The sequence below is a fragment of the Natrix helvetica genome, assembly GCF_964273705.1.
Source record: "Natrix helvetica genome assembly, chromosome: 5".
Classification (NCBI taxonomy): Eukaryota; Metazoa; Chordata; class Lepidosauria; order Squamata; family Natricidae; genus Natrix; species Natrix helvetica.
In genome coordinates, this window is record NC_138551.1 from 133,656,653 (window position 1) to 133,668,663 (window position 12,011).

The following is a 12,011-nucleotide window of genomic DNA, read 5'->3' on the forward strand; positions in this document are numbered from 1 at the left end:
TCGGCCACACCAGTTTGGGTGCCCTGGCTGAAGCACGCTTTCTCTTACACACACACACACAGACACACAAACGCACACACACAGATTACTCTCTTACCCTCCCTGTCTCTGTCTGGCCCCATTTCCATGCTCAGCTGTCGCCCACACCATTGGCAGCAGTTTGGGTGCCTTGGCTGAAGTATGCTTTCTCTGCCAAACACACTTGGATTGTCTGTCTCTGTCTGGCCCCATTTGCTGCTCCTTGAGACAAAAAAGCCTCATTAAGTAGCTAAGTGGAAAGTAGTTGGGGGGAGGGGAGGAGCAGGAGACCTGCAGGTAACCACTTTCCCCACCCACCCACCCCCGAGAATGAAAGTTTCTGGATCCCTGACTCTGCAAAAGAGACACCCCTGGACTAACAGATGACCTGAGTGCTGCATGCGTTGCTCTCAAACTTACAAAGTAGGAGTCAAGGTTAGAAAAATTATCAGCTTGCATTCAACAGCAAAAGTCACATTAATCAAAAGCATGTCAAATGCAAATGTTTACCTTTCAATAAAAAGGTGTTTGTATCATTGAAAGCGCTGTTATTGTGGGGTTTTTTTCAGAGAAAAGACGTTAATCATGTATGAGTTGTTTTTCTAAACTAAAACCTCATTATTCAGGTTAAATTGCCTTGTTGGCACTCCGAGATAAATAAGTGGGTTTTGGGTTGCAGTTTGGGCATTTGGTCTCTAAAAGGTTTGCCATCACTGCATTAGAGCATACACAGAGTGTAACCTAATTCAGCTTTTGTTAAATTGCTGTTGAGAGAAGCTCCATTGTAACCTAACGTGCCAACTACATAGATAAAACTTCTAGGCGAATTGCCAAGCTTAGCCTAGCAAAGTAACGTCTTGTGAAAAGTAAAATGTGGATTCTGCCAAGTAGCCTTGCTTGTACCTTAAAATGTGTGCTCAGCATTCCCTAACAAAGCTAAGAGTTATACTCCAAAAAATGGATTTCTTTTCCCTTCTACAGTCTATTGTTTTCAGAGCACTGAGAAAAATCATGAAATTTGCGTGATATCAAATGATGTTTCTATAGCAATGACGTTCTGTGCAAGCTATAAGATGTTTGGAAAAGTTTTTGGCACATGCCTGTTTTTCTCTCTCTGCCTGCTCTGTTAAGGTGGGAGACGAAAAGGTCACCCAGTCTTTTGCTTTCTGCAGAAAGAAAAGCTGATAATCCGTAGCTTCGTCTTCAGAGTTTCACTGGACTTATCAGATTCTGAGCTGCATTCAAAAACCTTACACAATGAAGAATGCTGTGTTATATTTGGGGTCAGATCAAGTCCAAACTATTATATTTTAATAAATATTGTTCTCATGAAGGCATTAGAATAATTTGTTAACTAGACATTGTTTAAAATATTAAAGACAGAATATTAGCAAGATTGTATTACAAAAGTGGAAAATAATAAATAAATTAAAAAACTATAAACAATGTAAGTCATATTACGGTATCTCACCCCTACAATTTATTGCAATTAGATTAACATGTGCAAATGCCAACTGAAGTATTCTATTCCAATAAAGGGCCTACTATAATTTTTGAGGATTGCTCCATATTTTAATGCTTCTAAGGCCCAGATTCTTTGTGGAGGAATCTTTTTAGCTTCTCCAGTTGTACAAGAAACAGGGAGACCTCAGTTCCTCATACAATTTGTCAGTAGTAGAATCCAAGATTGGTCTTTAATTGAAGTTTTGTCTGTTCTAACAGCCACAATTTTCAGAGTTTGTTAGTTTCCATAGATTAAATTTTATGCCAATACCCATATTTTCTGATTTTGGACAAAGTAGAAATTGTGTAAATTCGAAAATGAACTCCAGAAAGACCCAAAGAATAAAAAGAAAAAAGAAAAAAGAGAGATGATCAAACATAAGCTCAACCTAATAAATCAAAAGGAATTAGCGCAGAAAATTAAAGCAGCCAGACAAAACTATTTTGAACATGCCAACAAACCCGGACGATGGCTGGCATATAGACTGAAGAACGAAAGAGAAAAAAGGATGATATACCAATTGAAAGATGAGAACGGAAGGATTCAATACAAAGCAGAAGAAAAGAAGAAAATCATACATAAATACTTCACAAAATTATACACACAAGACAGTATGGAGGAAAATAAAATAAAGCATTACTTAAATAAAGCAAAGATAAACCCAATCTCAAAAGAGCAAAGGGAGGCGATAAACAGGCCAATAACATTAGCCGAAGTGGAATCAGCTCTGAAAAACCAGAAAAGTAATAAAACACCAGGACCAGATGGAATATCGGTGGAGCTATACAAAAATAATAAAATAATACTGGAAGAATTAGGGGTAGACATGTTTAATGAAATCTTAGGAAAAGCCAAGATACCGGAAACATGGACAGAAGCAATAATATCGCTAATCCCAAAAGAAGAATCCAGCCAACAAGAAATTCAAAATTACAGACCAATTTCATTATTAAATTCTGACTATAAAATATTTGCAGCAATTATGGCAGGAAGAATCAAACAGGTGTTAAATGAACGAATACACCCAGACCAAAATGGATTCCTACCGCACAGGCACATTAGAAATAATACGAGAATCATCCTAGACATAATAGAGTACTATGAGGCGCACCCAGAAAAACAAATGGTACTGGTTTTCCTTGATGCACAAAAAGCATTTGACAATGTAGTTTGGAAATTTATGATAACAGTATTGGATGAGATGAAATTCGGTGAAAAATTTATAAAAATGATAGAAGGATTTTATAATAACCAGACAGCCAAAGTTCTGATGAATGGAGAACTAACAGAGAAGATCAAAATAAAAAAGGGAGTCAGACAGGGATGCCCCCTCTCTCCTTTGCTGTTCATACTGACTTTGGAAATCTTACTAAATGAAATCCGGAAAGACCAGGGAATAAAAGGTTTAAGACTCAAAAATGAAGAATACAAGGTACAAGCATATGCCGATGACTTAGTATTTGTATTAGAGGACCCTTTAGATTCTAGTCGAAAATTAATTCAAAAATTAGAAGAATATGGCGAAGTGGCAGGATTAAAGATCAATAAAAACAAAACAAAAATGATAACCAAAAACATAACCAAAAAACAAAAAGAGGAACTGGAAATAATAACCAATATGCAAATAGCTAAGAAAGTAAAATACCTGGGGATCTGGGTGTCGGCAAAATGTTCCACAATTAAAGATGATAACTATAACAAATTAGTGATACAAATAAAGAAAGATTTAGAAAATTGGAAAAATATTCAACTATCGCTCATGGGACGCATAGCGACAATCAAAATGAATATATTACCAAGAATCCTATTCCTGTTACAAGCCGCACCTATTAACCCAGGTAAAAAATTATTTCATGAATTAAAGAACATAACCACTAGGTTTATTTGGCAGGGACGAAAAGCGAGGATCAAACTAAAGTCATTGCAGGACAGCAAAGAGAGAGGAGGTTTAGCACTACCAAATTGGGATTTATACGCATTGGCAGTATCAATAACATGGGTGAAGGATTGGATAGAGCTAAAGAATAAAAGAATTTTGACCCTGGAAGGCCATGATTTGCAAGCAGGCTGGCACACTTTCCTATGGGATGATAAAAATAAAACACACAAATACTTTCAAAAACATTTAATTAGAAGAGCGTTATTGCAAAAATGGCTCAGAATAAAAAAAATCCATTACGTAAAAATCCCGAATTGGCTATCACCAACAGAAAGGACGATTCATCCAAATTTTATAGATTGGAACAAGATACTAAGATATAGAGATTTAATTGATAGACAGGGAAACTTAAAAACAGTTGAAGAATTGGCAGAACGGAACACGAAAGTGGACTGGTTAACCTACTTTCAAATCAAAACTAAATACAATAATGACACCAAATCATATGACATTGAAACAGAATCACACGAATTGGATAAAATCATCCAAAGCCCAGATAGAAAATTGATAGGGAGAATATACAAATTTCTCCTGAAATACAAAATGGAAGAGGAAATTGTGAAAGAACAAATGATAAAATGGGCACAGAACTTTGGACACAATATTGAATTAGACAAATGGGAAAAAATTTGGGGAACAAATTAAAGATGACACTCTCGGTCGCATATAAGGAAAACCAGTATAAAATGTTTTACAGATGGCACCTAGCACCAACAAGGTTAGCCAAAATATCGGCAAACACATCCCCAAAATGTTGGAAATGTGAATCAATACATGGAACATACTATCATCTATGGTGGACCTGTGAGGAGGCTAAAAAGTTTTGGAAAAAGATCCAAAAGTGGCTGGAGGCAATAACGGGATTTAAAATAGACTGGAAACCGGAAATTTTCTTATTAGGATTACTGCCTACAAAATACAAAAAAGAAATCCAGTACTTAATATTGCATATAATAACGGCGGCAAGGATTGCCTATGCCCAGAAATGGAAAAACAAGCTAACCCCAAGCGAAGAGGAAATAATAAGAAAGGTGATGGACTGTGCCGAAATGGACAAATTAACTAAAGAAATCCAGGGAAAAGAAGAATCAGAATTCTATCAGATATGGGATAAATGGTATAGGTCAGTGATGGGCAACCCGCGGCTCGGGAGCCACATGCAGCTCTTTACACCCTTTAATGCGGCTCTTCTGTGTGCCAGGTGCCCGCTCCCTTCCCTCCTCTCGGGCTTCGGAGGGAAGTTTCTGCAAAAGCCCGGGCGAGTGACAACCAATTTTGGTCCTATGACTGCAGAATGCTGCAAAATACCATAAATGTGATTGGAACACTCAACAAGGTGACCACAGTGTGTGTGTGTGTGTGTGAGTGTGAGTGAGAAAGACAGACAGAGAGAGGAACAGAGAGAGGGAGTGAGGGAGGGAATCAGAGAGAGACTGACAGACAGACACACACACAGAGAGAGACAGAGAGAGACAGAGAGGGGGAGGGAGGGAGAGACAGATAGACAGACAGAGAGACACACACAGAGTGAGTGATTAAGTGAATGAGTGAGAGACAGACACACCCACATACACAGAGTGACAGAGAGAGAGGAAGGGAGGGGAGAGAGACAGAGGGAGAGACAGAGACAGACACACACACACACAGAGTGAGTGAGAGACAGACAGACACACACACACACACAGAGTGACAGAGATGGGGGAGGGAGGGAGAGAGAGACAAAGAGCCAGAGAGAGAGAGAGAGAAAGAAAAAGAAAAAAGGAAAGAAAGTGGGAGAGAGAGATGAAATTAAAAACAACAACATACAAACCTGACTTACTCAAACTATCCAAGGAAATGCAAGGCCAATGTTCACATTAGTGGTTGTGACTTTGTCAGTCAATGTCAGGATGTAATTTTCTCTACATTGTAAGGCAAATTTTACGGAATTTAACGTTATCGATAAATAATATCGTTCTAAAGTTTTTGTTTTATTAGTTGTGTTATTTGTATCCTCCCGACCTATGTGGATACTTGCATGCAGAATATTCTCAATAAAAACTTATTGAAACTAAAAAGAGTGTACCATCCTATGTATTTTCGGTTTTAAAAATGTGGCTCTCAAAGTAAATTTCAATCGTGGTTTTGGCGAGATTTGGCTCAGTTGAAAAAAAAGGTTGCCCACCACTGGTATAGGTGGATGGAGGAAAGAAGTAGGGATCCTAGGCGATAAATAAACAGAATGTGGTAGCTCTCATAGAGGGCTGTCAGTGTTAAAATGTTTATCCATTGAATAATATAAATACGAATGTCTCTTGATAAAAGTACTCTCAGAACAAATGTAGCTAAAGGAGAATGTGGGTATCGTCTTTGATTTAAAATGCACAATTTAATGTGAATGAAGTATAAAGAATGATTGTAGTAATGCACGGAACTCAAATGTAACCAATTGACATGCTAGCTGGCAGTTGTACTGAAGAGTGTTTTGTGTGTGTGTTATTTGTCTAATTAAAACAATTAAAAAAAAAAGAAATTGTGTAAATTCCCAAATCAGCTCTGAGGGGCAGCAGCTGGAGTCCTTTTGGCCACCCCAAGATACTCCTCAGAGGCTGTGATTGGGTTGGTTCTGCTGGTGGTTTCTCTCTGAAGCCCCAAACATCAGATTGATGTAAGAACATGGGGAAAACCTTGGCCTCAGATACTTCAATAATTGGGGCTGAGGAAGCTGGAGAGCTATGAGGTTTTCTTTTAAGCACCACTTTCACTCATGTCTTTGATCTAACTGAGCTCCTTTGATGATGAGGGAGCCAAGATTCAGCCTCAGAAAAAACTACCCCAGGTAAGGAAAGGTCTTATTTGCTCTATTGGCTGACCATCTATGGCTATGATGTAATTTCCCAAAGACCATAACTTTTGAACTTGATTTACCGGTATTAATTATCAGATTAGACCCACCTGTTTCGCCTAGCCGGCCTGGCATAATCTCGACAACTGTTCCACCCCTTGGTTAATTTTAATTGTCAATGTTAGCTTTTAAACTTTTATTCTTATTGGGGTTTTAACTTCTCTGATTATTGTATTTATTTATTTTTACCTCCTCCTTTGTAGTCCGTAGACCGTTGCTTGTGTACGTCGCCCCGAGTCCCTGTGGGGAGAGGGGGCGACTAATAAGTCTGATAAAATAAATAAATAAATAAATAATTATTATGAGAAAAGAACCCAAGTCTTCCTCACAGTGTATATAATCCAATGTGTAAGTATGATAATATCACAGTGTAAATCAGCATGTTCCAATAGGTATTTAGCATGCTAAACATATGTACCCATAACAGAACTTAAAACAAAATAAAAGGGTTGGAAAGGATCTTTGAGGTCTTCTAGTCCAACCCTCTGCTCAAGAAGGAGACCCTATACCAGGGGTCCTCAAACTATGTCCCACAGGCTGGATACAGGCCACTGAAGCCATTAATCCGGCCCACATGGGACCACGAGGCTGCCCCATCCAAATCACCCCGCCCACTTGCCAGTCCCCACCCACTGGCTGAGTGCAGGCCTTACCTTCGCAAACCCCATGGACTGAAGCTGCAAAGTAAGACCAAAGCTTTTGGCCAGCAGAGTGCTTCTGGGGGCTGGGGAGGCCAAAAATGGGATGCACGAGGCTCCAAGAGGGGAAATGGTGCGCTCTGCTTCAGATTCTTAGCTTGGGCTAAGTGGAACACAAAGCCATGTCGACTGGCACGTGTGGCCTTGCCCGTTGCTCTTCCGGGTTTCTTGTGTGCATGTGAGCATGACGATCAGCTGGCCTTTACATGCGTGGCAGTGCCAGGAACTCGAAGAGGAGCTGCCTGGTGAACATGTATGGACCAACATGCACACTGGTCAACTCCTCTTCCAGATTGCATCCCTGACAAGATCACTTGGTGCCAAAAGGGTTCGCCATCAATGCCCTATTCCAAGGGTGGTTTTATCAAGGCATTATAAAAGGGTACCAATACTTCTCGTTATTTGGATTCTATCCTTCTGTTAATGCAGCCTAGGATTGCAGTGGCTTTTTTTGGCTGCTGCCACACATTGTTGGCTCACATTTGAGAGATTGTCCACTAAGATTCCAAGATCCCTTTCACAGTTACTGCTATTGAGCCAGGTTTCACCTAATCTGTACCTGTACATTTGGTATTTCTAGCCTCAGCGTAAGACTCAGGGGTTGCCACAAAGAAGAGGGAGTCAAACTATTTTCCAAGGCACCTGAGGGTACAACAAGAAGCAATAGGTGGAAACTAATCAAGGAGAGAAGCAACTTAGAACTGAGGAGAAATTTCCTGACAGTTAGAACAATTAATCAGTGAAACAGCTTGCCTCCAGAAGTTGTGGAAATCTTTAAGAAGATGTTGGATAGCCATTTGTCGGAAACGGTATAGGGTTTCCTGCCTAGACAGGGGTTGGACTAGAAGACCTCCAAGGTCCCTTCCAACTCTGCTATTGTATTACTTTACTTTTCTCTATACTGAATTTCCTTTTGTTAGATAGGCCCAGGGTTCAAATCCATCTAGATCCATCTGGATCTTGAGCCTATCTTCTGGGCTGTTGGCTATTCCGGTCAGTTTAGTGTCATCCGTAAATTTGATGAGTTCCCCATCTATCCCTCATCCAAAGCCTTGATGAAGATGATGAAGATTAGTGGGCCTAAAATGGAACCCCACTGCTTGTTTCCCTCATGTAGATGTAGTTCCACTGAGGACCACAGGCTGAGTCCATCTGGGGGTGATGCTGTCTATCCCACATATTTTTAGCTTACCAAGAATTAGATGGTTGTTTATTTTGTCAAAACCTTTCTCAAATCCAAATACTGGAAACTATGTGCACTGCATTTCACTGGTCCACTAATTTAGTAATTTTTGGCAAAGAAAGAAATAACATTTATTTATGATGTGTTTTTGGATCCTTCATTAGTTGAAGTAAATTGTCAATATGAAGAGAGAATAACAAGGGTTCAGTGACGTGCGGTGAGGTTTATGACTAGTGAGGCACTGACACAGTGCTGGGTTTCAAATATTTTTAGACTTGTGGACTTCAACTCCCAGAATTCCACAGCCAGGCATGCTCAGTTCCAATTTAAAGCGACAGCATTTGTTTTTCTCCTTTGCTCCTTCTTTCTTTTTCTTTTTCTTCTCCTTCCCCTCCTTCCTCCCTCTCTCCCTTCCTCCCCCTCTCTCAAACACACACACACACACACACACACACACACACACACACACAGAAGTTGGATTGGACTATCTCTCCTACCCCTTCCCTCTCTCACTCACTCTCAAACAAACCCCCCCACACACAAAAGTTGGATTGGATATCTTTTCCAGTGGCTTGAAAGTTGCTCCTCTGCCATCCCCCACATTCCCCTGCTGCCTTTCCCAAACACCTCCACCATTGCAAATGCAGCCTGCTGTCTGGGTGGGAAATGCCTGGAACACAATAAAGCCCACCCACCACCTCCTGCTGGCAAGCTGGGGTGAGAGGAGAGGCAGAGAAGCCGGAGGGGAGCCAATCTGAGCCTTCCAAAAGAAAGAGGCTGGGGGGAAGTGTGTGTACTACAGCATGGCTCTTTGCCTGGCTTCCTGCCTCCTCCTGTGGTCTCCTCAGTGCTCACTTGTGCTCTCCCTCCCCAAGTGTAGTTTGATTGCAGGTGGAGCCACGTTGCCTTTTCAAACTTGTAATCAGTGAAGCTGGGCTAGATTTTTATATAGTTTTATCCAGCTGTGTGTGTGAGAGAGAGAAATGAATGGGGGCCTGGGGAGGAAGTCACTACACTTGGGGAGGGAGAGCACCAGTGAGGAGACCACAGGAGGAGGCAGGAAGCCAGGCAAAGAGCCATGCTGTAGCACACACACTGGCCCCACAACGTGGCTGTGCCTGCAATCAAACTACACTTGGGGAGGGAGAGCACAAGCGAGCCAGGGTCCTTCCCTCCAGCCTTTGCCCAAAGCCCTGTACAGCACCAGGAGGATGAAGTTTAAATTCCTCCCCCTCCCTCCAACCCACACGTACCTTTTCCAGCTTTTTTTAACAGTTAAGCAGAGTCATCCACCGTGAGGCAGTAACTAGCTCAGCTTTTTCCTTTTACTTTTTTTTCATGATGAGAGTGGTGAGGCTGTGCCTCACTTGCCTCACTGCAAGGGTTCAAATATGCATCCTTCCCTTCCTCCTTTGTAAGTATCAATCCTTCTTCTCATTGCTCCATTGAGCCCCAACCTCCCTCTCAAACAAGGACCTGGAGAAAGAGCCTGGATCAGGACTAACAGGTGGAGCTCCATTTTGAGGGCAATCAATTTACTATGTAATATTTCTCTGTTAAGTATGACAAATGCACTAACATCTAGAAAATCAGCAAAACCCTGTTTTACTTCGCTGATATAAATTAGATATTTCAAGACAAATTTGTTACCAATATTAGATTATTGACATGCAATATTTCTTATGAAATCTATATAGCTATTCACTACCTAAAACCTTCTGTTTCTTCTGCAAGGAATGCATTTTTCTCAAGTTTAACTAAGAGGATCCAGGCATACATTTCAGCCACAATATCTGCTAGTGTATTTGGTCTATAATTGCTAGTGTCCTTTTTATTCCACTTTTTAGATAGATAAAATGCTACTATTGCCAACTTCAATCCAACTGGATATTATTTATATGTGGAAATGAAGATGCCAATAGAGGCCCCAACAACCAGGGATATTTTTTGATCAGTTAAATAGTTGGTAGAATGTCTTCTCCAGGGAATGTATTGCTTGCATTTCAGGCCTTTTATGATTAATCTCAACATGAACATAATGGGGTAAAATATTGTCATTTTTGCTAATATGAAAAGCAGCTCTTGAATTCCATGGAGAAGACATGATTGCATCTATTGCTCACCCACCACCCCTCACCACTCACTTTTCCAGATGGAGAAAAACACACACAAACCTGTGGGACTTTGTAGGTGCCTCCTAGTGTTGACATCTGGATGGAGATGTCCCTGTCAGCTTTATCAAGAAGAGCCAGAAGGTTCTCCTTCCTTCCACAGCCGTAATTGGGGACATTGGCTTCTCCAGTGGAGAGAATGTCCAGCAAGGCATCTGAAGTGCGGAAAGTGCTCAAATAGTTGTCATGGAGGTTGTAGCCAAGTGTGAGATTGTGCAGGAGCTGGGAATTCTTGTTGACCATTTGAATGTTGAAAATGAACATTAAGGCATCTAGAAAACCATAAACATCCCTATTGTAAAAAAAATGTTATTATAATGGGCAGCAACAAATACTTTTTAAAAATATATAAGCCTCCAATACCTACTGAGCCTTAAGCCAACATTGATCCAAAAGCAATGATCAGTTATACAAATATGGAAATGGGCTGAGGTACAGCAACTACAACTGGTTCCACCATTACTTTAAATAAAATTCATTATCCAAGTGATAAATTAAGGATTGAACTGAGAGAGGAAAATAACCTGCAGCCCTTTCAGCTTTTTTTTTTTCAGGCCTATTTTTCGATTTGAGTTTGTTTCACAAAATCAGACAAAAGAGAGAAGCCATGGAAATCAAAATCATTCAGGAAATTAGACATAATCTCCAATATAGGAATAAATGAAAAATAAAAAACAGAAAAGAAGGAGAGTGTTAGAATGGAGGGAGTGCAACTCTATCACCCTGAATGACTTACAGATCACGAAAAACAAACTGAAGAGAAGGAGCCACGTTGAAAAGCAAGTTTGTATGCAATGTTTCTATTCCAGTGGTGACTATCCCAATGAGATGGTCTCCTGGGCTGTAAAAGCTCTGTGATCGTTTTCCATCCTGGTGCTCCAAACTCTGAGGGCATTTCATTCTCAGCTTCCCAGAGAGTGGATGGGACAAAAGCAGCATCAGAAGCAGAAGCAGGAGGTCCATCATTCATGGGGTGAAGCAATGAATCCCTTTTCTGTTTCTAAAGAAGAATTAGAAGAATTCAAAGGACTCTCACAAGGTGGAATATGATCCAGTGTCTTTCCTGATTGAAACACAGAGAAACACGCAGCTTCATCTGGAAAGGAGAGAGACGGACATTCAAGAGCACAGACCCTGCCTGTCCCAAAACTCCATATTTCTCTGCCCAAAATCTCCCCTGGAGGATTCGGCCAAAGAACACAGCTGAAAGTTTTATCATAATTCTCCCTCTCAGGAGGGATCCCTGGCTAATTCAACCAGTTCTTGGACTCAAGAATTGTTGGATAATTCTGTAGAGGGAAATGAAAGGGAAACAATCCTCATGTGATTCATAATAACAGGGGCAGATATTGAATTAAAGCCATCATCTAGAATTGAGAGATTTGGGGTCTCCATGCTTGAAACTGAGCCCAGAGGGAATACACATCACCTGTGGCTGAAGAAACAAATAAATCTGAGATTTGTTGGCATAGTGATAAAAGACAAAACTCCAGGGACCAATTAATGGCAGAGCATATCACAGAACTGAAATAGTTGGCAGTTGAGTTGGAACAAAAATGTACTTTATTTTGAAAGCTAATGCTCAAGGGCACCACCCAAAAGGGCTGATGCTAT